This window comes from Passer montanus, unplaced genomic scaffold, assembly GCF_014805655.1.
Source record: "Passer montanus isolate IOZ18808 unplaced genomic scaffold, ASM1480565v1 scaffold2, whole genome shotgun sequence".
Classification (NCBI taxonomy): domain Eukaryota; kingdom Metazoa; phylum Chordata; class Aves; order Passeriformes; family Passeridae; genus Passer; species Passer montanus.
In genome coordinates this window covers 23,977,337-24,005,296 of record NW_024366591.1, presented here as the reverse complement: position 1 = coordinate 24,005,296, position 27,960 = coordinate 23,977,337, and the positions used below count along the sequence as shown (strand labels likewise).

Here is a 27,960-nt window from a genome sequence, read left to right as displayed (position 1 = left end):
CAATCCTGCACCAGCTGGTGTGTGGCAGGCAGTCTGGCCAGGAATATTGGCAGAAATGTGAAATCTCTTCAGTCCTCTGCGTGGCCTTCTAAGAAGCTGTGTGGAGGTGATGTTGTGTCTGCAGGTAATGATGTTTGGCAACCTGTCTGCCCCAGCCACATAGTCTTGAAGGAAAGGGGATTGCTTTGGGTGGGTTTGGTGGGTGCAATCACTATTTTATTGACTTCTTTCTTAGCAATAGAGGTATAAGGAACTGAAGGATCTGTTGCAGATACAGAAGAAATAGTGTGCATTTACGCTAAACTTTAATTGGAGGCTATTAACATACAGCATTTGACCTGCATAGGAAGAGCAGTGCAAAAGGGAGGAATAGTTTTTTTGCATCCCCTAACTCCCAGGAGAGTACACAAGAGGAATCATGTCAGATTTCTTCTTGGTGCATTTACTCTGCTTACTAGCTTGGAAAGTTGGTTTTTTTTGTTTGTTATACTGGATAATATTGAAATGCTGGGACAGGGAAAAAAAAACCTGAAACTGTTCCATAGGCTGGTATAGTCTTATAACTCTAAATAGTAAAGTAAAAAAAGTATTATGTCTGGCAGTTCTTTTTAGCTGTAATAGACATTTATAGTTACGAGTACAATGGATATTTTTAGCCATCACTTTACCTTCACCTCCATTAATGATAATAAAAAACAGTTCTACAGCCATTCCCTAGTTTTGTTTTAATTGTAGAAATCTTAGTTTAATATGTAAAATTTCATTATAAGATCTTACGGCTCTTGTTCAGAAAGGCTTTTCTTCCTCTTTGTGCAACTAAGTCCTTTGTAGAGTTCATGCATAAACACTTCTGTGTACTTCAAGATTTGTGAATTGATCTTTTGGTTTTTTCTACTACTACTACTATTAATGTTATTATTATTGTTATATCATTTTGTTTTGTTTTACTTAATTTTATTTTTAGCTGCTCATGGTTCTACATGTAAGTACTTCCAAAGTGAGTAAAGTTGCTGAGATGGGTATCTCATTCAGAGAAAGTAAGTAGACTTAATGCATGCATAACTTGATTCAATAATCATGACGCTCTACACTGGCACAGCTTTCCTCGTGCCCTCTTCCTCACCTTCCTTCAACATATACTGTGGCACATCCTGAAAGAGAAGTCTCCCACTACCACTCCCTTGATATTGATATAAAGGCAGCTTCACATCCACCCAGATTCTTCCCTTTCCTCAGTAACCATGAAAACACAACATCCATCTTTTCCTCTCTGACTGTGTCTTTGGACATTAAGCCAGGTAAGAGTATGAGCTATAAATTGAAGTGAATTATACAGCTGGGTAAATAAAGTGGGATGAAAGGGAGAAAAAGGGAAATGTGTTTCCTATCACAGAGTTTAAAAAACAGACTTGGCACACAAGGGGAAAAAACAAAACAGGAAACAAGTTTCTACATATAAATTAAACTTTTTCACCCTCAAACTTTTTAGATAGCTCAGGAGTAATAAGTACGTGTGTTTCTTGGACCAGCAAAGCAAGCATTCCAACACTAAATGGCTTCCTGTTCAACACGTTCAAAGCCAGAGACTGTTTTTGGGGGTTGGTTAGAAATATGTGTGAAGTATGCACTTTTACTTCAGGCCAAATCAAATGTTTTTAATCTCCCTCCCATCCCCCTACCCCCCCAAAAAAAGAAAAAGAAAAAAAGTCAAAAAAGGAAAATGTGACCCAAGTTTTTTCTTTCCCTGAGGAAGTTCAATGATTAGCCTTCAGTTAATGTGCAAATATTCTCACTTCCATGTAAAGATACTTAAAAGGCAACTGGTCAATGTCATTCTACACTGGCATTTGATGCTGTTGAACTATAATGAGTAGGTGCACACAGGAGCAGAAGAACTTGGCCCCATGCAAAGACAGGAAAACAGCAAATATTTTAGGGTGTGAAATGTGTTGCAGCATTTTCCCCCATTAGTGTCAAAGCTATAATTCACAAATTTTTGATCCATTTTCTTCTTCTACCACATCAGCCTCAAATATTTGGTACTACATCTTGTTTGCCCATAGATCTTTAGGTTTTTGGTTGCTTTTTATTTTTTTTTCAGGTTCACAACATTTGATTACATGGCCAAAAGTAAAAGTAAGGCACACATGGGAAAAAAACACGGAGTACCATATGCCATGGATGTGTCAATGTGAGGGGGTTTTCTAGTTCCTCAGTGAAGCCACAGGGTACTTTTTGCAAAAAGAAAAAAAAACAACACAAAAAACCAACAAGCCAGAAAAGTACACCTTTTCTTTTCTCCTTACAGCTGGCAGGCAATAGGTACGTCTAACTAACCTAGACCTCAGTTTGTCCCTTTCTATAATTTCACTAATTACTGCTTCTAGCAACATATTTTCTGCCAGCTCCAAGGAAACAGAAGCCATGTAAGTGGTAGCCAACTATTTTCTTTTAGTATTTTTCTCATTCCAGTGTTTTTGAGCAAACTGAGGTTCTAAACACTGTTCTGTTTCAATATTTGAAGAATGCTATGTACTGAGTACTCTCCAGGCTGGTATGTTGTTGTGAGGCATCAGTCTTGTCTGTTGCTCTCGTCCCACCTTGAATGAACTGAGCTGCATACTTTGTTTTTGCTCTTTCTGCCTGATTTTTACAAAAACCCAACCAGCTAAGAAAACAACAAAACCCCTTTTCCCCCACTGCTAGGTCCTTATGAACATTTAAGTTTGGGTTTTCACTTGAGGAAAATGAGTCCTAGGCAGAGTCTCAAGTCTCACCTAAATCAGTAAAATTCGACTTGTGCTAATTTGCACCAAAATAAGCCAGGGTTTTGTTTAGGCCCTGCCAAATATAGTACTATTTTCAGAGGTTCTGCTGAAGTTAATAAACTTAAATAAATAAATAAACTTAGTAAAGTTAGTGGAAGTTAATAATGCTAGATAGAATTCACTGACGACTCATCCCTGGACCTCTACGTACTTCAACATCATACCATACTTGATATCCAGAGCTATTCCTGGGAGTGGGGAGGGCAGCAGGAGAGACTGGTAAAGAATAAGTTTTCTTCCTTGAAAGTCCAGCTTTCCCAAGAAGAATTGCAAGATTTCAGTTTCTACTGATTCTGTGGCAGCTGCTCAGTGAGGTTCTTCTGCTACCGCCCTGGAGCGCTTGAATTCAATTTCAGTTCAACTCCATTGTCTTCTACCCTTCAGACTCCTTCTTTTCCACAAACCCATTTTCCCATATTCCCAAAATAAAACCACTGTGTTTGTTTGTTATTCTGAACCTTGCAACTTCCTTTCCCTGATCTTCACCATTAACACTTTAGAGTTTCTTTTCTTGTTTCTTCTCATCTTATATAATATTTGTATATACCAGTAATTTTTCTGGTGTGTTAAATCAGCCACTGGCAAACTAATATGAATTTGTAGGAAGGGGAATGGGTTTAAGTATGTCCTATGGAAACTTCAAGGTCCAAACTTTCTGTACAGTCATGTTGGCCAAACTTCAGGCTCACAGCAATAATCAGTATCAACAGATCATAATCCAAGATCATACACTTTGATATAACTAATATGTTTCTTGTAACTCAGCCTGTTCTTCTAAAATTGAAACTCAAACCTTTCATTTGCAACAAGAGAAAAGAAAGATCTGAGAAATATTATGAAGAAGCACACAATTTTTTTGTCTGAGCTGTAACAGTTATTCCTGGGCTGTCCACATACACACTTTTGAGGGAGGACAAAAATGGAGCAAGAAAAAAGATGAAAAAAAAAAAGAAATATAGAGTTGGAGAGAGGCAGAATAAAGGAGAGGAAGGAAGGAAGGAAGGAAGGAAGGAAGGAAGGAAGAAAGAAAGAAAGAAAGAAAGAAAGAAAGAAAGAAAGAAAGAAAGAAAGAAAGAAAGAAAGAAAGAAAGAAAGAAAGAAAGAAAGAAAGAAAGAAAGAAAGAAAGAAAGAAAGAAAGAAAGAAAGAAAGAAAGAAAGAAAGAAAGATGTGGTTGAGAACAGAAAGCCAGCTAAAATTGGAAAAGAAAATGAATGCAAAAAATAATATTTCAGGGAGAATTTATGGTAGTTTAAATCCCTATTTGTTTTGCCAGATAGAGAAATCCTAAGCCTGTTACATGATCTTAAACATCTTTCCAAGTGCTTCAGTGAATCACTGCCATTACCAATATGGGCAGAAATTTACTATATCAGCTTCCCAGACACTGAACACAGTGTTGGCAGAGCTGATAGGTATTAACTCAGTGAGTCAGATAGGGTGTTCTTTTTTTATCTTCAAGGCACACAGGAGCAGCTCCAGCCATGTTGTCCCTGCAGCTGCTGCCGAAAGCTGGCTGGCCAGTGTGATGAGGCTGGAACTGCTGATGACTGGTACGGCAAGACTTGCATGGTAAGTTCAAGCTGTTCCAGAAGGCAATGAGACTATTACTGACATCCTGGAGTAGTTCCCTAAGGTCATGTCAGTCATACTCAGGAATCTAAGAAAACCCTAACAAATAATACTATTGCTATCATTATAATGATACATGGTTTCAGGCATCATTATCTTGGTTGATAATGTTTGTCAGTCTCACAAAGCTCCCTCACTGGAGCTTTGTACCTGTGTCATTATTTACTGTGGAAAATTTCATGTTTAACTTTTTTCTTGCCCAGTCCTAGCATTCACCCCTTTCAGATACAGATGTCTAAACAAAGTTGTTTTGTTTTGTGGAAGCAAAGTCTCTACATTACTCTTTACTTAATGGGAATCTAATTTTTTTGTTGGCAGGAAGGCTTTTGACTATTTTCTGTACTTCTCCTAAAGAAATAGCTATGGTTGAAGATGGTCAGGGTAGAAGACAGTAAAGAGTACACTCTGCGCTCTGTAGAAACACAGCATGAGAGCAACCGGAAGGTGCTTTGAAGCAGTTGCATGTGCTGTGGAGATATTATGTGGTTGACTTCTGCCAAATGGATTCAGTGGATGAAGTAACAGCCAAAGTCTCAAGTTGCTCTTCAGGAGACAGAAGATTTTGTTTTCTCTGATTTTTCCATTATTTTCTGGTTTCAGCATTCCATCATTTGAATCATTTAAGAAGTCTGAATTTCAAAACCAAATACTCACTGAGAAAGTTAGGCAATGCTGACCTATAGCTAGGAAACAGCAGCCATTTCTTCCAGATGAATGCATCACTCTGTGCATAGCTCTCCTTGTACTTTCCCTCAGGCACAGTTGGCCACTGTGGACAAAAAAGAATGCCAGGGAGATGGGTGCATTTACTCCTTGTGAGCAAACCTACCTACCAGAGTGCACCCCATCTCTGCCTCCATACTGCATTACCCTGAAGAAATCTCCTGTGAGTAACCCCAAAGCATCAAACCTACAGGGCTTATTAGCATTTAGTAGAAGGGACTTTGGTCTTTTTTTTTCAACAGTGCTTGGGTTCATCCTGTTGGTCTGTACCATTTTGAACAAGGATATTGAGGACCAAGGGCTGTATTCATTAAGTGATTTGGACAGTCTTATTTATATAGCAATTGCTTTTTCAACAGAGTCACAACCATCACATTTCTGATGAACAACCAGATGGGTACCAATTCACGTCAGGGAGATCAGGGGTGCTGTCCCAGTCTGTCTTAATACAAGTTTCCAGCTATTTCCAGCTTACAAAAATTCCAGGGTCTTTTGCAACTCACCAGATTAAAGGCTGCAAGTCTTGACAGTGCGACTTCAGGTTTCCTTGAGTGCTATACTGCAAGAACAGCCAGCAGGAAGTCAGCAACAGACTAACAGGAAATAAATTGCAACTCCCACAGGAATTTCTTTCCTAGTCTGCTTGGATTACTGATGCACTAGTGTAGCTTTAAAAAGCTGTTGCTTGACTGGTATCCACTGGTAGATGTCAAGGTTCTGGGTGCAAGGACTGCTCCATCTGCACCTGACGGTGCTCTTCTGCCTGCAGTGCTCCTCTTCCCCTTAGTGTCTTGATGGGAGATTGAACCAAATTTGAGTGCAATGCCAATCTAGGTGGTTGATTGTAAGTGATACTTACTCTTTATTAGCAGCAAAGCCTTTTCAGGACCCATACACATTGTAAACTAGCAAGTCTCCCTGTCTAGGTGGTTGATTGTAAGTGATACTCTTTATTAGAAGCAAAGCCTTTTCAGGACCCATACACATTGTAAACTAGCAAGTCTCCCTTACTTCCTGGCTCTCAGTCAGTATGTACACATACACACACACACACACACATGTGAATGAGCCCAAATTGATCAAATTAATTTCGGGAGTGCCCAAACGTCACTGAGTGTGCTGGAAGATGGCATCAATGCAAGGCTGGTACCATGACTGTTACTACATTTGAATGCTGCCATCACTAAAGAAATGCTCTAACCTGGTAATTCAGGAATGGGAACTAAACCATTTTAGCCAGCTTGTTATCAAGACACCGTGTATTCACTGTAGACTAGCTCATCAGCATCTTGTCACAAAACAGGGACTGGAGATTTGCTCTTTCTTAGTGGTGCTTGATAGTCCATGATTCCTTCTGAACCATATAGAGCAGTGCTGTCAAAAGACATCAAAGGTGGGAAGATGCAAACAGGAGCAAGTAAGAGGGAAAAAGCCCCCAGAAGTTGACCCTTTGGTTATACTGGGTGTCCTTTTCCTTTTCTTTTTGTGCATTTAGAAAGTGGCCATTTTGCAAATAGATTAAAATACATGCACAAGAGCTGGGAACATCTTGTACACAGATGTGAGTCAGTACTTGGCAGGTGGCTAACGGGAGTCAGATTTCCCAGACAATAATTACATTTTCAAAATAAGAATTAAAGAGACAAGAAAAAAGGACTTATTCCCATTAGCTGAGAGTGTGAGCTCTGAAGTGAAATTATCCTTTCTTTCCACATAATTTATTCTACATCACTTCAGAGGTTGCCTGCATAAAACATCCAGGAATGATAAGCTGAATCTTTCAAGGACTTCATTTTCTAAATGGGTACAGGTTAAATGACTACTTGTTTTGCTCCTCCAAGCTGTCCAGCCATTTCTGATCTAAAAACTGTAAAGACATGACAACAATATAATATAGTGTTCAAAAATGTCACAATAGGACCCAACTATCAGTGTAGTTAGTCAAGGAGAACTGCATGTGGCACACCATTTGTTTTATTGTTACTGTGGATCAGAAAAACTTTTCCATAGCAAGACTTTCCATATCAAATTGAGGACTATGAATTCAAGCACGTCTGCCACTTCTGTGGAAAACAACATCCAGCATCTTCTTAGCCTTGCAGGATCATGACTTGGGCTTACAGTGCATTTCCCAATTTCATCATAAAGAGACAAATGTGGCCAAAACCACAGAGTTGTAGGTGGGTTGTGATTCTGTTCATTGCAATTTGACTTTTAATTGCTATCAATTTTAATATTTGGTTATTCTGTCAGAGTCAGTTTTATTAATATGTCTGAAAACTCTCTTTTCAAAATCAGTTCTTGAGAAGATGCTTGCCTTTGGTAGAAAATCTGCCTGTCTGTCTGCCTGTCTACATGCCTATCTCTTTATCTACTATCCTACACATTGATAGCTATGGAAAAGTAGAATGCCAGTAGTCAGAATAAATTAGTTTTGGGGCAGAAGTATACTTGAAAGTTTGTGTTCAAATTTCCTGATGTAATGGCACGCTCTGGTTGTTGTAATGAAACAGATCTCCTCTCCAGGTAGGGAGATTTTGTTGTGCCCTGGAAAATGTGTTTAACCAGAGAACTCTGCCTAAAGAGGGAATTAAGAGCATAAAGTCCCTCCAGCATGCTGGTATTATGTTGCCATATTTTCAGTGGAGTATTATAATATTTAATATTTTTGTTAATTTGTCACCAAATTTTCTGTCAAAAAATTTTCGCTTTCTTCTTCAACCCCAGTTGTCAAGGCAGCTCTAGGTACTTTTCCTGTTTTTTTGTTTGCTCTAATGCAGGATAAGGGGTAGGCCATGGAAAAGTGTGGTCATTATAGTGCTGGATTTTCTCAGAAGCTGCATCTGAGAAAGTGTGAGCCACAGGAACAATATTAGGCTACACATCCTTCACAGGATTTTTTAAGCTTCTAGCTGCAGTTTGTCCAGGATGTTATAATATTTTTCTGTAATATTGTCCTTTAACATGCATATATCAGTCCAAAGAAAGATGAGTGAGTAGAAACTACATCTTGATGAGAGCCAGATATCACCACAAAACCAGTGGGGTGTAATGCTTTCCAAGTCACAGAAGTGCCCTACCATGAGATGGGTCAATAGCTCAGAACAGGATATATTTTTATTCATTTTAATAGGAGAAAAGGGGATTTAGTGAGACAGAAAGTGCAGAAACTAGCAGACAGATTGTATAAAACCAAAACAAAACAAACTTGTAAAAGTACTTTGCTGGGAAAAATGAGATTAAATATTGCCTGCCATGTGTTATGGTACTTGAAGACTAAAGCAAAGAAATTTTTTTGTATCCTCAGCTTCCTTTTTCTAAGCAAATTCCTGGGGATACTTACCACACTACAACTTCCAGTTGTTTCCCATGACTGAAAGCTTCCAGGTTACCCACCCACTGTTAAAGGAAGTGCTTGTCTTGGCAGAAACATCCCTGTCAGTCCAGTCCTGACTGGGGCCAATGGGAAACTTCTGGTTGTCCAAAATACAGCTGGGCTGAGTTCTAAGCTAACTTCCTGAGGCTCATGAAGATGTGGAAATTCTCAAGCACAAACTTGTTTTTGGAGTCATTGTGTGCATGACAGATATGATAAAAAACAAATTTGGGCTGCAGCTTGGACATACCCAAGGAAAAGGGGCAGCCCTTCTACATCTGGTCCTCAAGGCTCCTCATGTGGTCTGTGAGAACAGCTTCCTGAGGTGGTGACTTCATCCTGCCCAGGGAAAATACACCCAGGGTTCACTGGTAGCCTGTGGAAAGATTCCAGAATCACAGATTGGGTCAGGTGGAAGTGGGCCATCTTGTCCAGCTTCCCTGCTCAGTCAGGGTCATGCTGCAGCACACAACACAGAATTGTGTCCAGGAAGTTCTTGAATATTTCCAGTGGGAGAGACTCCACTCACAAGAGAGATGTTCCAGTCCTTGTTGGCCTCTGCTGGACCAGCTCCACGGGCTCCATGTCTCTCTTGCACTGAGGAGCCTACAACTGGACACTCCAGGTGTGGCCTCACCAGGGCTGACTATAGGGGCAGGATCCCCTCCCTTGTCCTGCTGGCAGTGGTTTTCCTAATGCATCCTAAGGTTCTGTTGGCCTTCTTGGCCACAAGGGCACACTGCTGGCTCATGGACACTCCTTCACCACTGCTGCTTTCCAGCAGGTTGGCCCCCAGCACTGAGACCAACTTGGCAGTGAGGGTCTGTTTCTTATTTGCTTTTGGCCTTTCTGTGAATGCAAGATCTTCAACAGGAATACATGCTTCTTGACCTGAAGTAGTATCTCTGTTTCTGGGCTCCAGATACAAAAAGACATAATATAAAAGGTGTGTTATAAAAAGAACAAAATATTGACCTGTTCCTGTGGTGAGTGGGTGTGAGCAGGCTCAAAGTGCTGTGCTGTTACTTTTCCTGATCCCTGAGTAGAGATCACTGTTCCTAAAAACAAACCAACAAACAAACAAGAAGCTAATTTAAAGCATTTCAAATCTAGTTATTTCTGAGCTGCAGAAGAATGAGCACCAACTAGTTCTGTATTAGGAGTATGATATCCAGTTCTGATTTTAAGTCATAGCTTACACTTTCATGGACATTTAGGGTAAGATTTATCCTGCCCTAGTTCTCAACAAGTTACTTCATCCTAATAGAATTGCCGAGTTCATGGGAAGTCTGCTTTCAGATGTCCTTGAAGAATTTCTTAGCCTTTGGAAAACTTGTTTTCCACAGCTCTATTAAAGGGGAAACCTTATGCAATGAGGAACCCACAATGGGCCAGAAAGAGAGGGAGAGGGAGCATGACACTGAAGGGTTAGCAGGCCGCAGTTTCTATATTTTACCCAATGTTTGCATAAAGTGACTCACTCTTCTTTTGGCATCAAGCAAAATCTTGGGGAAAGCAGGTACCAAAGCTCAGCCTGTGCCATCTGACTTGCTCCTAAGCAGCTGTGAGTGATGGAGTACACATGGTTTGGTGTTCAATTCTCAGGTGCCCGGCTCTGCTGAGGCCTGGTATAAGGCAACTGCAGATCTAAGCTTTTGAGCACAGCCAGAAAAATCTAGTGTTGCAACAATACCTGTACTTCAAAAGCTTAGCTTTGCTTTTGTACCTAATGTCCACTCTGATCCATGCACACTGCATGTGTCCTGTGTCTTAGTATTCACCCATGTGTATTTCTTTATTTCCAACCTTTCGACTCTTGCTCCCTTAAGGATTATTTTTATTTAGACCTATAGCGTTTAGCATGTAAATATTTTTGGCTGGACTGAGTTCTGTATCAAAATGTCTTTTTGTACAAAATTTGTAATTCTCTCTAAGATCTCTTCCCCTTCAGTGGTCACTTGAAGGGTAAAATATCTACTAGTATCAAATGCAGTTTTGATAATGGGGTACTGGTGCAGAATAAACACTTCTCCACAGCATTTGTGTACTTCAAACTGTTCCTCATTAATACAGTTTATTCTAAATTGAGCATAAGGTTGTAACTGGAGACCATTTCACTAGTGTCTATTAATATTGGGTCAGATTCTACAGCACTGGCTACGTCAAAAAAGTCCTTACTTGCACCAGCAAGTTCTGTTTAAAGTGATGGTAATTTAATTCCTTTTTGACTGCCTAATCTGGCCCACTTTTAGGGATGCAACAACATATTTTACAGCATTAGTAAGATGATAAAAAAACTTTACAGAAAAAAATTTAAGCTCTTGAAGAAAGTGATAACTGATGTCATAAGTATCATTCTTTCCAAATCCTTCTTATAGAAGTGTAGAATGGTGATCTTCTGCTGTCCTGATTGCCAGTATTTTCAGTTTCACACATCTTTTTCAAGGGGTTATAACCTTTCTAACAGTAGTTTGAGCAGAAGGTTGTTGTAAAAGTGTCTTTTCCTATCTTGGAAGAGTGATATTTGATTTAAATTGAAAAATTAAATAGCTGTTAATATTTTTTAGGTACATTTCTGAGACATTTGTTCATGTATTAAAGTGACATGTGCAAGCAGTTAGCAAAATGTTGACTTTAAAAACAAGGAAGCATAGAGTACAGAAGGACAAACAGTATTTTTTCCCACTCCTTTAACTATTGTAAGAAATCTGTTTTTAGCAGTGATATGTGTTGTGTCAGCACCACAGAAGGGCTTGAGTCCTGTGTAAATGGAGGCATCTGCTATACCTCTTTCAAAAGACCTGGCACTCGCCATTTCTGTTGAATGGAGGGCTCTCAGCCTCTCTCCTGGGGTCCCACATAAAGCCAAGAGTTAATCACACATCCTGAAAGACATGCTGCTGCACTGCTCCATTCTGACAACCATCGTGTGTCTGCGGTCCCTGTGTTCCCACCTAGTCTTCTCTCAGTGCTGTGCTTTCATTTAAATCTTGCTTGTATTTTTTTTTTCTGCATTGTATTTGTAAAAAGGGAAAAGTATCCCCTTTTCATTGTCTTGCCAAACCAATTATACCAATCTAACTTACCTTCTGTGCAAATTTTTTAGCACTCCTGATCTTTTGAGAGGTTTTCTTATACTTCACCTTCACTTGAATGTTGGTCATTATACCTGTTCACAATAAATTCAGAATCTTGCCTGTCCACATTGGGAAAGGATGCTTTATTAAAACTTCTGCTGCCCTTAGTCTTATCATGCTAACATTTTCATGGTAAGAATCTGGAGTGAAATTTATCATCTCTCAACTTGTAAACACTAATTCTTGTCTTATCCTTTTCCACGCACTGTGTGCTTAGGGATGTCATCTCCTGTGACCAGAATTTATATTCACCTCACTTAGACACTGCCACTTGAAAGCTGACATCTAGTCCATGCTATCTCTCTAGAGTAGGGCTCTAACCAAAGCAAGGCAATTCAGTTCACTGATCTGAAGCTGGAAAGGCTGGTGGCTAGAAGTAATGGTTTCTTTCCTTTGACTACAGAAGGATCCAGAGGGGCTGACTTGACCACAGAGCACTTTGTGATGGTTATGTGATATGAGTCCTACTCCATTATTAGCATGGTAACAAGCACACATATTCAAGTATATTCATAGTCAAATATATTAGAGATACAATGATGCAAAAAGGCTCGAGGGAAGAATTAATGCTGTATGTTACCAATTCCATTTATAAGAAAGAGGGGGCATACCTAAAGCTGCCAGTTACAATGCATTAGCTGTTGCTAATAATAAACGCTTTGCTAAGAGCTCTCTGTGCTAAAAAAAGGTGAGGAGCAAAGAAACTCCTCACAATTTAAGTAGAGAGTGGAAAACATAAATAAAAAATTTCCCTTAGAGTTCAAAATTGTTTATTAAGACTTTTAAAATTAAATAATCCAGAGATTTATAGCAAAAATTGCAACTGTGGCCTAAAGAAGGAGCTAATGTTAGTCTTCTTTCAGCAACTCTATTCAAAGTTCATGATCTGCCAAGATTTCCTAACCTTATCAGGAGAACTTCAAAGAAAATGTCTGAGAGTGGGTGTCACCAGGGAAAAAGAAATAAACAGGGGCTAGCATAACTATAAAATTCAGCATGTGAAAAGGTTCTAGGCAGAGAGTCAAAATGACAAGAACAAATACACAAGAGGGCAGAACTCTGTCTGCCAGGAGTTACAGCAGTATTGCATATCACTTGTGTTCCTGCTTATGGTAACATTGTGCTAGTACAGCTCACTTGATCTTTCTGGATCTAGTCCTGACTTTCAGTGATGTGAAAGCAGAATCATCCACATGTACCTCTTTTACTTCTCCTTTGAACTAAGAGCTGAGGAAAGTGGAAACTTCTTGTGAGTGTTGATATTATACCTTACAGAAGGTTGGGCTGAGAAGCAGGAGTTGAATATCTTTGTATATATTCTTCTGTTACACAAGAAATTATTTCTGAATGCAATCAAAACATTGGTCCTGGATCCTATTGCACTAAACAGTGGTGTTAAGGGCTCTCTTAAAGCCAGATGAGCAAAAGTAATGAAAACACTAGTCAAAGTTCAAAGCCAGATGTCTTGCTTCTGATGGGAAAATGAATCAGATGCTCCAAATCAAGTCTGTCTCTGATTCTGACTTTAGGGACTCAATATATTATTCAAGATATTTTAAAACACTTCAGTTGAATAAATAGTGCATATTTAAGTGTGGATTAACTTCTTCTGTGAAATTATTAAAATGTATTAGAAAAAGATACAAGCATAAGGACTATTTTTCCATTTCTGCGTTTGTTTCAGTGCTGATGAATAATAGTGCCTGGTTAGTAGCAGTCATAATTGCTTCTACAACCACAGCTATGGAAAAGAAACATCTTGAGAAAAAGCAGCTGTATCACCCTTAATATAAGGAAGAAATCTGAATACTTGAAAGCCTTTTAATTTACTGTCTCACACAAGCAATACCAGCCTCCCATAATTAGCACACCTTCCTAGATGAGATGTAAGACAAATATAAGGAAAAAATATCTGCAGTCCAGGGAGGTTGTTTTTCTTCCTTCTGAGATTTAGAGCAAAAGCCCAACTGGGCTATTTGTTGGTATCCTGAACAATTATTATTCTCCGAGTCTCATTAAAACAAAAGAAAACAAAACAAAACCCCTGCCTTTGTCTCGGGTCATTCCAGAACATTTGCCCTCTGCTGTAATGTATCCAGGCAGGAAATGTTTTTCTTCTTTTAAAATGAACAGTGCAAGGATATTGTGAAGAATTCATGTAGGATAATATGCTATCAGCACCCTCCAGTTGTTTGTTATGGCCATTTTCAGCTCAAATGGGGACGCTGAGTTCGCTTGAATTCTCACGGTTCTGGCAAAGTCATCTCTGTGTGACAACAAAAAACTCAACAATCACTTCCTAAAAAGTTTCAGAGAATTATTTTTCTCAGACTTATCTCACTGTTTAATTCCACTGCTGAGAAGAAATACAGTTTTACAACAGAGTTGCCCCTTTACTGTATATTTGTCAGTGGTGACTGTACAGTTTTACCTTCTCACATGTTTGCTTCTCTCTGGAGGAGATAATAAAGAGGACATGCTCTCCTGTGTCCTGCAGATGGATGTGGCCCATGCTTAAGGTCATTCCAAAACAACAGACCCTCAACTGCAGTCATGGCTAGAAGCCTTTTCTATAAAAAAAGCCTTGTTTTGCTGGAGGCAGCAGACTTCGTAGGGGTATGGCATGCCAGAGATGCACAGGAATGTGAGGATACTTCATAAGCACAATTTCCAATCTCAGGATGTTTCTCCACAGCAGTTCTCTGTTATAAACTTAATGTGGTTGTTTTATGCAGAAAGCTTTATGTTCTGAAGACCAGCCATGATGCTACTTAGGCAAGGATGGTTTCTCTCTCAGTTCAGTCTCAAGACCAGGAGCAGAGCAAGGGTAAGCCTCCTTGTTGCCCAGAGAAAAAGGAGAGAATTGACAGCAGTGGAAACCTTCTCAAACTTCCTCAGACATTTTCGCAGAGAAAGCAGTTCTCAGGGTATTTAAGTGTTAGTGGTGTTGGCTGCTTGGTTACTTTATTGCCCAACTTGTGGCAGTTCTCCTCTATGCATATTTTGCACATGTCCACAAGGAAGAGCATTTATAATTGCACCCAGAACAGAAAGCAAAGCTCATTTTCTAACTGTGGATGCCAGCTGGCAAGTACAGGGCTTGTTTTCTTTCTAAAACATAGACTTTCTTTTTAGCCTTAGCAGCTACCTCCCACTTCCTCTCAAAATATGTGTTTGATGCTTGGTAAAGATCACTGTGGTGATATTACTGAGGAGAGGAAAAAGGTAGGAGGATGGTCAGGATGATAGCCACAAATTTAGGAAACCTAAATTAAAATTTCTGTCACATACTTCCTGTGTTATCTTTGACAAATCACTGAGCCACAACAGACTTAGTTTTCCTCAAACTCTGTGCTTCAATTTCACATCTGTCAAACATGAAGCATAGGATTTCTCTAGCATGAGCTTATTTAAATTCTGACTGTGAAGTTTCTGAATATTTGCTCTCATGGGTGCCACATTGCTTTTTAAACTAAGGCTTTTGAAAGGGATAATTAAGATATATAACAAGACGACTTGCTTTTACCTATTTGTTTATTTTCATCATGAGGAAGCTCAAAAATAAATACTGTGGAACTGCAGAAGAGGATTTCTTCATCAGGACCAGATGAACAAGTCCTTGCAACCTTTTTGGGAAAAACTGCTCCTCTGCTGAGTTTTCCAGAAGAATAAGTGTAAAAGAATGGTTGAAATAATAAATTCTTCTGGAAAAAAATATGGTTTCCTGTTGAGTAATCCAAGGCTTTATTGTTTCTCAGGGAGCAACGAGCTGCAGAATCTTAAAAAAAAAAAAAAAAAAAGAAAAAAAAAGAAAAACCAAAAGAATCAACACACTAGTTAGTACAGACTAACAGACTAATAAAGTAACTGTTAACATGATGTGACATGCCTCTGGAAGTATATTTATTGCCCCAAGAATTCCCCAATGATAATTTTCTGACTAGTTTTGTTTGTTTTGTGTGATTTAGAATCTATTGATATGAAATATAATTTAAAATACATGAGGATGATAAACAGTTTATTTTATTTAAATAATTATTTTACTTTCTTCTTGCCAAGTACCTATGCAAATCTATCGAGCAACTGATAAATAAAAGTCTCAATCCACTGAGGTAGGAAAGAAAATTATTGCCTGTAGTCAGAGTTAAGACAGTGGGCTTTTACAAATAACCAAACACACCCAAGCACTGAGGTCAGGGGTCTTTTTGAGTGAACCAGCACAAGGATCAGCTGTCAACTATGTGATGTAAGTGCATTGCTGTTGTGGGACTGTTGTCTGTGATCTAGGGCTGAAGGTAAGGGCTACAGAGGCCAGCACCAACAAAGTGCGAGCAGCAGGACAGAACCCACTCAAAATTTCCCATAGCTTGACTCAAGCTCCTCAACATCCTCTGGAAAGAGAAATAATTTTTCAAGAGGACAAGTTAATCTTCAGTTGCTTGCCTTAAAAAATGAATTTTCAGTTTTGTTAGTGCAGTGCAGCAATGAACCCTTTTGCAGCGGTGAACATCTTCAGAGTGATGCCTATTTCCCACCCACCGATACCACCTGCAAAGTTTTTACTGAGCTACTGAAGTGAGAAAACTGATGAAACTTATTTTAATCAATTATTTTCTTCACAAGCCTTAATGTTGTTAACTTTAGGAAGTAGTTGAAATGGTAGCATGAACAGTAGACAACAGTTACAGGTTTTAATCTATGCAAATGGGGGGAGGAACCCTTTCTCATCTTTTAAGAAACAGAAGGGATTAATCTAAAATGGTATACTTAATTACCCAAATCATGCCTTCTTCAGTGAAAAGCAATGAAAATGAGAGCCTGTGATTATTTCTATATTTCTGAAATAAAATGTTGATGCCATTAGCTAAGCAATACTTTAGTGACAGTTTGAAACAGAAGTCTCCAATAGACTTGCAATATAGATTTTAAGGGTTCATTATTCTTGGTTTGTTTTATGCCAGTTGAACATTAAAACCAGATTTTCTGAGGCTTAGGAAGCATACATCCTTTACATGAAGGCTAATCCTCAAACAAACATGCCTTCAACAATCACTTAGTTCACTCTATATGCATAGCAAGGAATTCAAGTCACAGAATCCTCATAAGATGCTTATTTTAAAGTACTATAATTTCCCTGCTTATCCTGTACTTTCTTCTCTAATTCAATGAAAAACCGATTATTACATAGGCATAAGAAATGTTTCTAATTTGGCTTTTTCCAGATCTCCTCTTAGCAGACATTACTTTCTCACAGATTGCCCCAGTTTAATATAGAAACTGCATAAATAAGGTGTCAGAAAAAAAAAAGCTGGAAACAAAAAGAGCACCTCTTTGGATCCTAAGGAGAACAACTACATGTGAAGAGATACATGGTTTGTGAAAGACATAATTCTATCCCGAGACTAGTGACAATTGATTGAAGCCTAAAAGGTTCAGAGTGGCCTTTTCAAAGACCAGAGGCAGATTAAAAATATGTCTAGTGTCATGTCAGGGAAAATGTTCTAGTACAGATTCATTCAAGGACTCACAAACAACTGCAGCCATATAAATTAGTTGTGTCAAAACAAGTCTTGCTACAAATTTTCTTAACATTGGAAGACAAAAGGAGATTAAAAAATCCAGATCTCAATTTTGTAGCTCAGTCAACCTTCTCCATTTTCTAAGTCGTGGGTGAAAAGTGCTTTCAGGTAGAAACCCTGTAAAAACAGGTGATGTCATCTTAAAATAAAAACTTGCTATTCTAGCTTAATTTAATTTTGAATTCTTGCCTTTAACACAAAATTCAACTAAAATTAAGATTTGATAAAGTAAAGAATTTAGTCAACAAAATCCTTAGAAGAACATCTATCCTTCCCTCATTCTAATTCCAGTAATTTTGTGGGATGGAGTTTTCCCTCTCTCATTGTCATATCTGTGCAATGCTGGTCATTTTAATCTCAATGATTTATGCTTTTTCTGAAAAGATGAGATATTTATGTAGCCAATATATATTCAGCTGTGCTTTTATTATTTCAAATGTATTTATATATTGACATCTTTGAGCATAAATTTATAGATATGGCAAATTCTTCCTGGCAGTTGTAAGGCTTTCAATTCCTACTCAGCTCTATGTCTAAATAGGGAGAAAGGTAGCTATTGCTATATGGTAATAAGGTAATTATTGCTATATGGTATATATTGGAAGGTAATTATTGCTATATTGTCTTCTGTCATCTCTTCTGTACCATCTACACAGGTATTCAATATGGAAGTAATTATTTTTGTTTTCATTTTCATTGTCTTTTGATTACTTTAGCTGTAGAAATATCCTTGTATGTAGGAGGGGAAGACCACAGCATTCTGCACAGCACTGCACTGTTAAAGAGCTGCATGAAGGTAGAAAGGAGTCTGCTTGCAGGGCCACTGTGTGAGTTGCCCCAGCAGGGTTTGGTAGAATCCTTCTGACTGTACTGCCTGTAAAACCTGTTAAAGTGGTAGAAAAGTGCCTAGAGGGCAACCCTAGAGCTAACCTTTTGAGATTCACAGACATTGTTGCAAAGAAATTGCAGAACCTGAAGCTTTTTTAAAGCCAGGGAATGAATTCCTGGTTTTCTTTAAGGCAGCAAGTATTTTGCTAGTGATGCTACCAGGTATATCTGTTCAGGTGAGATGCAGGGCTCTTCCTTCAAGCAAACATTTGGGTATCAACAAGTCTAAAGAAGAACATTTTTTCTCATCTAGGGAAACGTAAGAACTCTTCACAGGATGTGGGGCTAGAGAAAAAAAAAAAAACGAATCAAAACTTCCCCTAGACTATTTGCAGTCATCTGTAGTTATGCTGCAGATCAAGAAAAATGACATAACATTTTTTGCCTGTCAGTTTTACTACAGAGGATCACAGGCTTAGCCTACAGTAAACTATCTCACTTTGCCTTTCTTTCTTTTTCCTTTCCTCCCAGAATAGCCCAAACCCGAGGTTCTCCAAACCAGGTTACTTCACAGGGCATTTTTTTACCCATGCCCCTGAGCCAAACAGCAGGTGTAGCACAAGGCTGAGAGTAAGCCTCTGGGCAAAATGCTCTTGGCCAAGCTGGACCTCCTTTGCACAGATGACAGATGCATGCTTCCTCTGAGGCTGTCCCTGCCATGGGAAGGTCTGGGCTCTCCAAGTGATGTGTGTGTACAGCTGCTCATAGAAAGTAGAGGAATAGACCTTTCTTGTAAGCAAGTTGTCCTACTCGCCCTGAATTTGAGACTGACTCTTTCTTTTCTGGTAGAATCTAAGACCAGGTGGCTTTTTGCTTCTTGAAAAGCAAGGTTATGTACAGGGCTCATGTGATGATATTAATGATTGACGATTAGTAGAAGGAAATACCAGGCACATGGCCTGTTCTGTAGGGAGTCATCAAGCTAGACATGGTAGCTGTATTTCAAGAAAATGCCTAAGAGCCTAAAGGCTTTCTAATAGCATTAAAAGTTTTATGATCTGGAGTAAGGTAATCAAATCTCATGCTTCAGGGCACATGCTGATCTCCACAGGAACCAGGAAGGCATTTCCCACCATGAGAGCTTTATGCAGTTGTCTGGGTGGTTTCTATCTTTCCCCAGACTGATGGTAAATGGAGCCTGTTGGAAGCAGGACACTTGAACTGCATGGAGTGACCCCCACGTACCTGTATCTCCATGTAGCTCTTAAAGAGCTAAAGATTTTGAATCCTATAGAAATGAATGCATTATGACTGAAAGCTCCTGCAAAATACCTTCAAAGTGAAACTCCAGGCCAGCTTTCAGTCTCTAATAGGTAGGTGCAGTGCTCATTGAATGCACTCCCAGAACAGAGAACAATACTTGGCAAGCTGCTTCTGGTGAGGAAAAATGATTTATGTCATATGTCAAGTGCTCATAAAATGGTGTGGCACTTGTACACAGTGTCTTTTCTCATCTTAGGTATGAGGCTAGTCACTGCATCAAAGCAAAGCACAGTGTTCACAGCATCGTTTTTGTTCTCCAACCCCTAATGCACTGTCATGCCAGCCAGCTTCTCTGTATGCCCATCTGATAAAATCTATGCTGTTTTGGCTGCCTCCTGCTCCTCTTCTACTTTTAATTGTCTCTGTGGCTTTCTTCTTGCCTTTTTTGTTTTTCTTCTCATTGTCTTCTGCCCAACTGAAGGAAATAATTTGCCATTTGTTATTGAAATTTTTACTTTGATCTGGATAATGTAAAATATTTTAATCTGGAATGAAATATGATGCTACCACTTTGTCATTAGAAAAAAAAATTCTCATGGGAACATTTATATAGGCATGTGTATATACACATAATTAACAGTAGCATGGACAAAAACAAACTGCTTCAGCAAGGCAGCATTTACCATCAATCCAAGCCAAGACTTCTTAATTTTTCCTGCTTGGAACACAATGTTTAAGAATGTTTTTCTTATGATGTCACAGTCAATGTCCCTTTTGGGTCCAAAGTTAATATCCCTTTTGACACCTCAGTCAGTATTTTCCCCTAATAATACTCTATATTTTTTTGTCATTATTTTTCACAGGCTTGTACAAAGTTGTGATGATGCAGCCAAAGAAGAGTTTTGAAAAGCTACATCTCAGGCATCAAGGTCAAGAAAAACAATTGGCTCCACATATGCTTTGTGAGTTTAATGACCAAAACAACTTGAGTTTTTCTAAAATGGAAGCTAGTCCTCTGTCTGAGAGAAAGAAGACAAAGTAGTCAAATTACTCTGTAATTTTGTTTTTATTTACTAGTTAAAAGGGGCGGAGACACCCCCCCCCCCCCCCCCTTCAGTGGAAAATATAGAAGTAGCAATTAAATAGGTGCAGAACATAACAGTGTTACAGTTGTCATTCTGCATGGAAGCAGCAGAACAAGGTGAAATAATTCAGAGAAAATACTGAGAAAAATTCAGAGAAAAGCCTCCGGTGTTCATGTTGGGATCTACCCAGAAATGCTGGAACAGACATGCTCTCAAAACTGTGCACATTTGAGGTGAAGCAGGAAAACAAGGAGTGACGGACAACATGTGTCACACAATGTCACTTGCACCTATTTCTTTAAAGGGGGCCCAAGATGATTTGATACAGCTTTACCCACCCTTGTGAAGCTGTCATGATCTCCTAGGGTTCTTTCCTAGGGTTTGATGCAAATGGCAGATTTGAGAAGTCTGAAGATGAGAACTGGATTTTAAGAAGTGGTTTGAGGAAGGGAGAGTGATTAACCTGAAGAGGGCAAATACTAAAGCTGTGACTTGTGATGCAGGAGGGTTGGCCTTGGAGAAAAGGACAAGAACTGTTATCCTCCTGCAGGAAAAGAAGGAAATCCAGTAGACAGATAACAGAATATGGTCAGAACTTTTCTTAATGGTTTTGCTTTTTGTGAACCAGAATGTTTCATTACTAGAAAGCAGTGAAAGCAGAGATTATGAGAAACATAGCTGCAGATATGTGGGACACAGCTGCAAACAGCTTCTAGAACATGTTTTATTTGCTTCTCTGCTTCAGCAGGAGACCACCTTACACTCAGTGAGAGAGGATAGAAGTGGCCCACAATCATCAGCCAATCAGTCAAACACAACTCTCTAGGCAGAGAAAGGGAGAATGCACAATCTGCAGCTTTTTCAGTGGGTTGGAAGGTAGGTGGAGCAGTGTCTGGGCAGGGAGAGAAGCACGCAGGAGATGTGAGAAGGTGAGTCTGTTCCACCTAGGATGTTTAAGGAGCCAGTTTGTTGCCATTGCAACATCACTTACAAAACACAACCCCAATCCCTAATGAGCTTATCTTTTAAAATAAGAGAAACCTTTCTTGCCTCAGAGTACTTGTTATGTGCTCAAAATGTGCTGTTCTCTTTCCAAAAGCTTTTCATCTTAAAGTGAGTTTTTGCCAACTGGTCTGAGACGGAGCTCTGTGAAACAGCATGGCAAAAGAACAAGGCTGCATGCCATTCAACTTTAATAAGTCATGGGAGAAGATATTGTTTAGCCTTGCAGAGTTTATACTCTCAGATTTATAACTGTAAGTAATTAAAAGGAAGCAAGCCATCTTGGACCTGTCTATGCTCCAGCTCTTACAGGGCCCAGTGTCTCGCATCTGGCATGGCTCAAGGGTCTGTGTCCTTTTTGAAAGAGAAGGTACTAATTGGGTTGGCTGCTCCTTGCCAGTGGTGCAGGCAGCTCTGTGGGCATTGAGGAGAGTTCATGGGGTCTCCAGGCTGGCTAGGGAAAAAGAACTTTGCTAAACTTTTCCCTTCTTACAAAGCAGATTTTTGGACTGTTGCCATCAGAGCGACTTCTGTATTTGGGGCTTTTGTACAAAGCTTTGGATCCTGAAGATCTGGGCTGGGGAGTGGGTGCACATACAAAGCCACAGCAGAGATGCGGTTCCATGCTGCCTCTGGGAGGCAGGTGTGACCAGAAGCTGGGAGCAGACTGGGGAGGCATGCAGAGGTGGCAAGTCTCCCTAGGAGTCTGGTCTGACTTGTAAAATGTACTAGGAAGGATCCTGGAGGTCCAGACCCAATCTCTATATTCCACTGCATAGTCATTCAGGCTTTCTCAGAGGTGTGTGCTGTCTTTGTGACCCACTGTTTGATCTCTCTCCATATGATTAACTATAGCCACCAGACCTGTATACTCAAGTGGCCATGAATATTCATTACCAGCTTTAAATTTTTTAAAAAAATTTATTTTAAGAGGATAAAAGTTGCGGTGAAAACTTGTGTCATCTGAGAAGGTGTTTTTCAGTCATTTTGACTGAAAAAGCTTGGGGCAGCACACACTATGCACTGTTACCTAGATTTTAATAAATTCAGACAAATACAAAAGACTCCCATTGTTCAAAAGCTGTTCTGTAGCTGAACATATGTGCTGAAGCGCAGTGGAAAAAATACTAGCAAAAGTGCCCAGTGTCTAGAGAAGTTTAAATACAGCAATGGCAACAGCCTGGTTGCTGATGCACCGTCCTTCCCGCTGTCTTCTGGGGTCTGGATACAACAAAACACCTGGGCTCAGAGCCATAGACCTCAAAATATCAGTATCAGAGCAGAGGATGGTTTATTTTCTTAAGTCCTGAACATAGACATTTGCGTAATTATTTAAAGATGTTAAGTATCAAAATATGTAAGTAAAGATGTAAGTATTATCCTCTGGAGACATGTTGGTTTCCTTTCGGCAAATTTAGGACAATAATTAGGAACTGTGGCAAAACTACTTGAAATTCAGAAGGACCACTGAGATAAAACATAGGTCTAGACTGAAAGAGAAGAAGACATCATCGAAAGAAAGAAAGGTTGTCAGTGGTTCATAAGGAGAAAAAGGAAAACAAGGTAGTCTCATCATGACAGAATAAAGTATTTATTGGGCATAAGCTATTCTACAGGAAAGAAATAAAATAAATGATAGAACGAAAGGAAGTATTGACACTTAAAGTGGAGACTTTAGTGACAGTGATGGAAACTTTTTTATTAGGGTATAGATCATTGAAGCATTAGTCTGCTAAACTGGCTGAGACCAGTGGGCATGATGGTTGCTGCCTTTGCCAGTCAGAATCGAGAAAGGGCTAAGCTGTACTGTGGGTGCCATTTGTCACAGAGGATCCATCACCAGCAAGGTTTTATGGTTTTGGCTAGCATATCCTTCCCCAAGCACCACTGCTGCCTCTGTCTTTGTGCTCAGGAGCAGACAGGATTGATGATGAGCATATATACAACAAGAAAAAGAAAAAAGTGAATACTTCTGCCTCCTTCAGGTCCACTAAAATGGTTCACAGTCTTGCTTCTTGCTCAGAGTATTTCAGAAAGCTGCTTCACTGTCCTCCTACAGTAAGGACCCCAACAACTTAACCACAATAACAGATCATGAATAACTTTACTGAAGCATGAGTCTGATGGAACATTTAACATTCTATTTAAACCAGTTTACCAGATTGAATAGTCTATCTCCATTCTAACAAGCTCTTTCAGATGGCAAAATAGAGGATTTCCACGCAAAGTCCCCACTGAGAATGATCCTGGGAATGTTCAGACCACAGATTGTATCTAGGAATTATCTGGGGATGCTGGCTGGCAGAGACCTACAGCATACCTGGGAGCCCTCTAACATGAACTGTAGAGACAATTGCATTCCAGTGCATAGGACTGTTCTGGGAACTGTGTAATTTACTAACAGACATAGCCTCACTGTCTAAAGTTGTTTACTCCAGGGAGCTTCTCAACTCCAGGATCTGGATACATGCTCCCTTGCCTCCCAACCATGTTCTGAAGTGAGAGAAAGCCAATTTCATGCTCTTGGGAAGGAGATTTGAGTACACAAGTGAGATGGGCGACTGACTGTCCAGACGACTGTGGGACCAGAGTGCTCTGGCACATATTTCATCATTGGTCACAGTCACTCTTACAAGGTATTTCTTCATTTTGTGCCAGTCCCAGACCTACTTAATGTTTGTGGCAGCAGGTCTTTGCATTTATTTTTCTTCTGCCCCTTTTCTATGGAAAATGGCTATGTTAGCTCCTGAATTCCTTCCAGAGCACTATCTGAGCATGAACAGTTCTATAATTAAATCAAACTATTTTAGCTCACAGGAATAACTGAGTGAAATTTGTCTGAGAGGAATGATGTATATGATCCCAATGGAAGCCTGGAAAGACTTTATCAGCATGTCAGAATAATTTCACAGCTTAAGTAGACAGGCCTAGAATAGACTTACGAGGTACATGTGTATTACAAAGAGCTTTCCTATATTATTTTCATTTCACTTGCTTAAAAACACCCTCTATGGGAAAAAAAGGAAAAATATTGTATTTTTAATTTCACATTGGGCAAACACTTAGGAGTTATATCTTGAGCCCAGCAATGTGACTAGTGCTCAGTTTGAGAGCTTCAGAGCTCATCAGAACTGCTCGAGTACTGGTAAGTGGAGGTTCACCTTCTCCCGTTGCACTCATGATGTGCTTCACGCTTCTAGAGACTTTAATGGTGTTAAAAGAGGTCAGAAGGGGTTTTGAATCTCAGAACATCTGTCTGTCAAGACCCACTTCTGGGGTCATGACCCCACTTTCAATTATACTGGCAAGCTTGTGCATAAAAGTAAGGTTGTGACCTTTGTTTATTAACTAGTGGCTTAAAATAAGTTCTGGGAAGAGGGAATAAAAAAACATTTGCAAAGCAGTGTATACTTGGAATGCACGTCAAGTGTAGGGTACTTTCCAGAGAGACAAGACTAGGGTGAGGTCATGCACACATGCAATGCTTTGTATTTCTGTTTAGGTCATTCTTTTTCTCCATAAAAAGGAAAGAGCTAACTATTCTCAAGGAGGATAGAAATATAGCAGCAGCAGGGTTCTGCTTATTAAGTGATTTAGATCTCTGTCCTGAATTTAAATCATCAAAGGACTTACACACCTAGAAGTATATAGTAAAATTTTCCATTGGAAACTGGGGGTTCATGTACTGGAAATCAAGATAGAGTCTATGCTACAGCAGATTAAGGTATTAGCCAGTCAGAGGATGACTGTGAAACACAGACAGGACCAGTCCTGAACAAGTCACACGTCATTCTAAGATTTATTAGATATGATATTTGCAGCATAGTATGGAGATGAGTCCAAAGCATCACTGGGAATTTAACCACTGGTTAAATACCTTTTCTAATGCATTTTGTTCTGCAAAGTGAATTTAAACAAAACATGCAGAGGATGATTTAAATGGCCAGTAGATGAGAGTTCTGTCTTGCAAGGTAGAGACTGAGAAGGACAGTGAAAGAAAGCTTGGGTTTCACTCCCTAAGTATATTGGTGAGTAAAGGAAAACAGGGGAAGGAACACTCTGAGCTTAAAGACCATGTTGCACTGATTTTTTTTTTTTTAATATGACTGTGAATCATTCTGGGTTAGAAACTGAAAGAACTGGCAGTACTGCAAAGTTTTAGCAGACTATGGTGAGTCTGGAGCAAGGAACCAAAATGATTTTAAGACACATCTTGCTGAATAAAATTGTATGGGAAGAGGTCTGCAGTATCAGGAGACAGGGACCAATTATACAGACATTGAACACGTGACATTGCTAGTCCTCAGGAGGAAGAATATCTTTCTGCCAGTAGTGTATCCTCGGTACGGCACATCACCCAAAACCCTCCTTAGCCTGACACTGGAACACATACAGAAAACTAAGGTGGAGTTAGCTCTACTGCTTTACAGCAGATTTTCTGATGAAGAGGGTTGTTTTCCAGATATGTAGCCAACATTGTGCATTGCTCAATGTCATAACATCACTTGCAGTTATATGCAATTCTTTTCACTCTATGGTGTTTACCACTTCTAAATGTGGGTAGTCAGTCACAATAGCATTCTTATAGTGTTAAGAAATGTCCTCCTACCCCATTTGCTAATTTCATTTTATGTGAAACAAATGTGATTTTCCTCAGTTTTTAACTATTTTAATTCCATATATTCTTTTCATGATCAATTTAAATATTTTTACTGAATAGTTTACACAAATTTCCAAGTAAATGCTTATTCCTTTTCCTCCATCTGTGATTCAGGTGGTAAACTCATAAGGATTACAAAAAGGATTAGAGAGTGACAGGAGCTGCTGCCTACCTTGTGCAATTTACTGACTTTTCAAACCAGATTTATTCTGGAGAAAGAAAAGACAACTCATACTTTAATTCTTTGTATTCTCTGCAACAAAGAGCAGGCAAAGTTCTTAGTTCTTAGTCTTCCAACAATTCAGTCAATCATTGAAGCTCAGGTCCTGATTGGAGTCTAATCACTGGAACTCCATCCCATCAGCTTCTTCTTTATATATATATATATATATATACACATGCACACACACATACACACATATATATTCCTCTTTTTTAGAAATAAAATCAATAAAGGAAGCTGTTCCAGACCCAGGCCAAAGAAGACTCCCCTGGACGAATATGTCACATGGAGAGATGATAAAATTGAAATGACCTTTCTTCTAATCTAGAAACTTTCCCTAATCAACAAGATCTATAAAGGGCAAGTACCCTTGCACTGGATCTGCATAGCTCCCTCAGCATTCGTGAGTGTATCCCATTAGGTGCCATGCAGTTACACTTGTCCAGTTTCTTTAGAAGTTCCCTGATTTGATCCTCATCCTCCTCGTAAGTCTTCCTTGCAGTAAACTTCCCCACTAATCTCAGGAGCTGAAGGCTGCTTTTACCAGTAAAGACCAAAGTGAAGAAGACATGAACACCATGTACTTTTCTGTGTCTTTTGGCAAAGGGCAGCTGTCCTATTCAGCAGCAGTCCCACATTTTCCATAGCATTTTTTTTGTTGTCTTCATTCCTCTTACCAGAATCAACTCCAGGTGGGCTTTGGCTTTTACAAATCCCGTCCATGAACAATACAGAAATGTCCCTGTGTCACCTCTCCCTGCCTTGACCTCTTTTATGCTCTCTTCTTATATTTGAGGCTGATCAGGATATTCTTGTTCATCCATTCAGGCTTCCTGTCACCTTTCACAATTTCTTTCATTTCAGAATGGGCAGTTCTTGATATTGGAAGAGGTGATCGTGGAAAACCAGTACGAAGCATCAGCACAGTTGAAGAAAACCATGAGAAGTGAGAAGCACCATGGAGAAGAACAGGCAGCTGTTATGAACACAATCCAACTTCCAGGACCACCCACTGCTTCACTGCAGGAATTGGGGCAGATTGAGTATGTCCTGCAGCAAGAATAAGGGAAATTGAGACTAAGAATTAAGGAGGATAGGTGTTTGACTTAAGGTGAGCCTGAGGAAGGAGAAGAAAAGATGTTTACTGGAATGTTTTTTTTCTGATACCTGGATCGGTGATTGAAAATTTCTGTTGATTGGTAATTCACTGAATTAAGTAAAACTTGCCCAGTTTTTGCCTTTAATGCTGGCAAATGCAATAGCCAGATCTTCATTTTATGGACACCCTTTAGCATATTCTGCTTTGATAAAATGGAGATGCATTAATCTTTGGAAACTACAGATAAATACAGATTAGGACTCTTTATCCTGTCTGAGTACTCTGAAGAGGGGAACACATACAAAACTAAAAGAAACTTTGACTACATTAATACTAGGCTGACCTAAAGATAATTAACGCAACCAGCTGATATGCTGGTTTGAATTTACTCCTGTACTTCTGTAATTGCTCAGCTTCCAAACCACATCTGGTTTATATCTGTTTTGGAGCCATAGAACAGACCACAAAAGGTTGCACCCATCTCTAGCTATTTCCTATTTCTTTGTATGTTTTAAAAAATGTAAAT

General features: G+C 39.3%; 1 long non-coding RNA gene across 2 annotated transcripts; it reads left to right on the top strand.

The window, feature by feature from the left end:
* LOC120501319 lies at positions 1-27,960 on the top strand. Of its 2 annotated transcripts, XR_005627260.1 has the most exons (5): positions 1-124; positions 965-982; positions 4,290-4,399; positions 20,229-20,327; positions 27,200-27,960. It is a non-coding gene; the product is annotated as an uncharacterized LOC120501319 (long non-coding RNA). The 2 variants fall into 2 exon arrangements; XR_005627259.1 differs by lacking the exons at positions 1-124; positions 965-982 and having other exon boundaries at positions 3,966-4,399.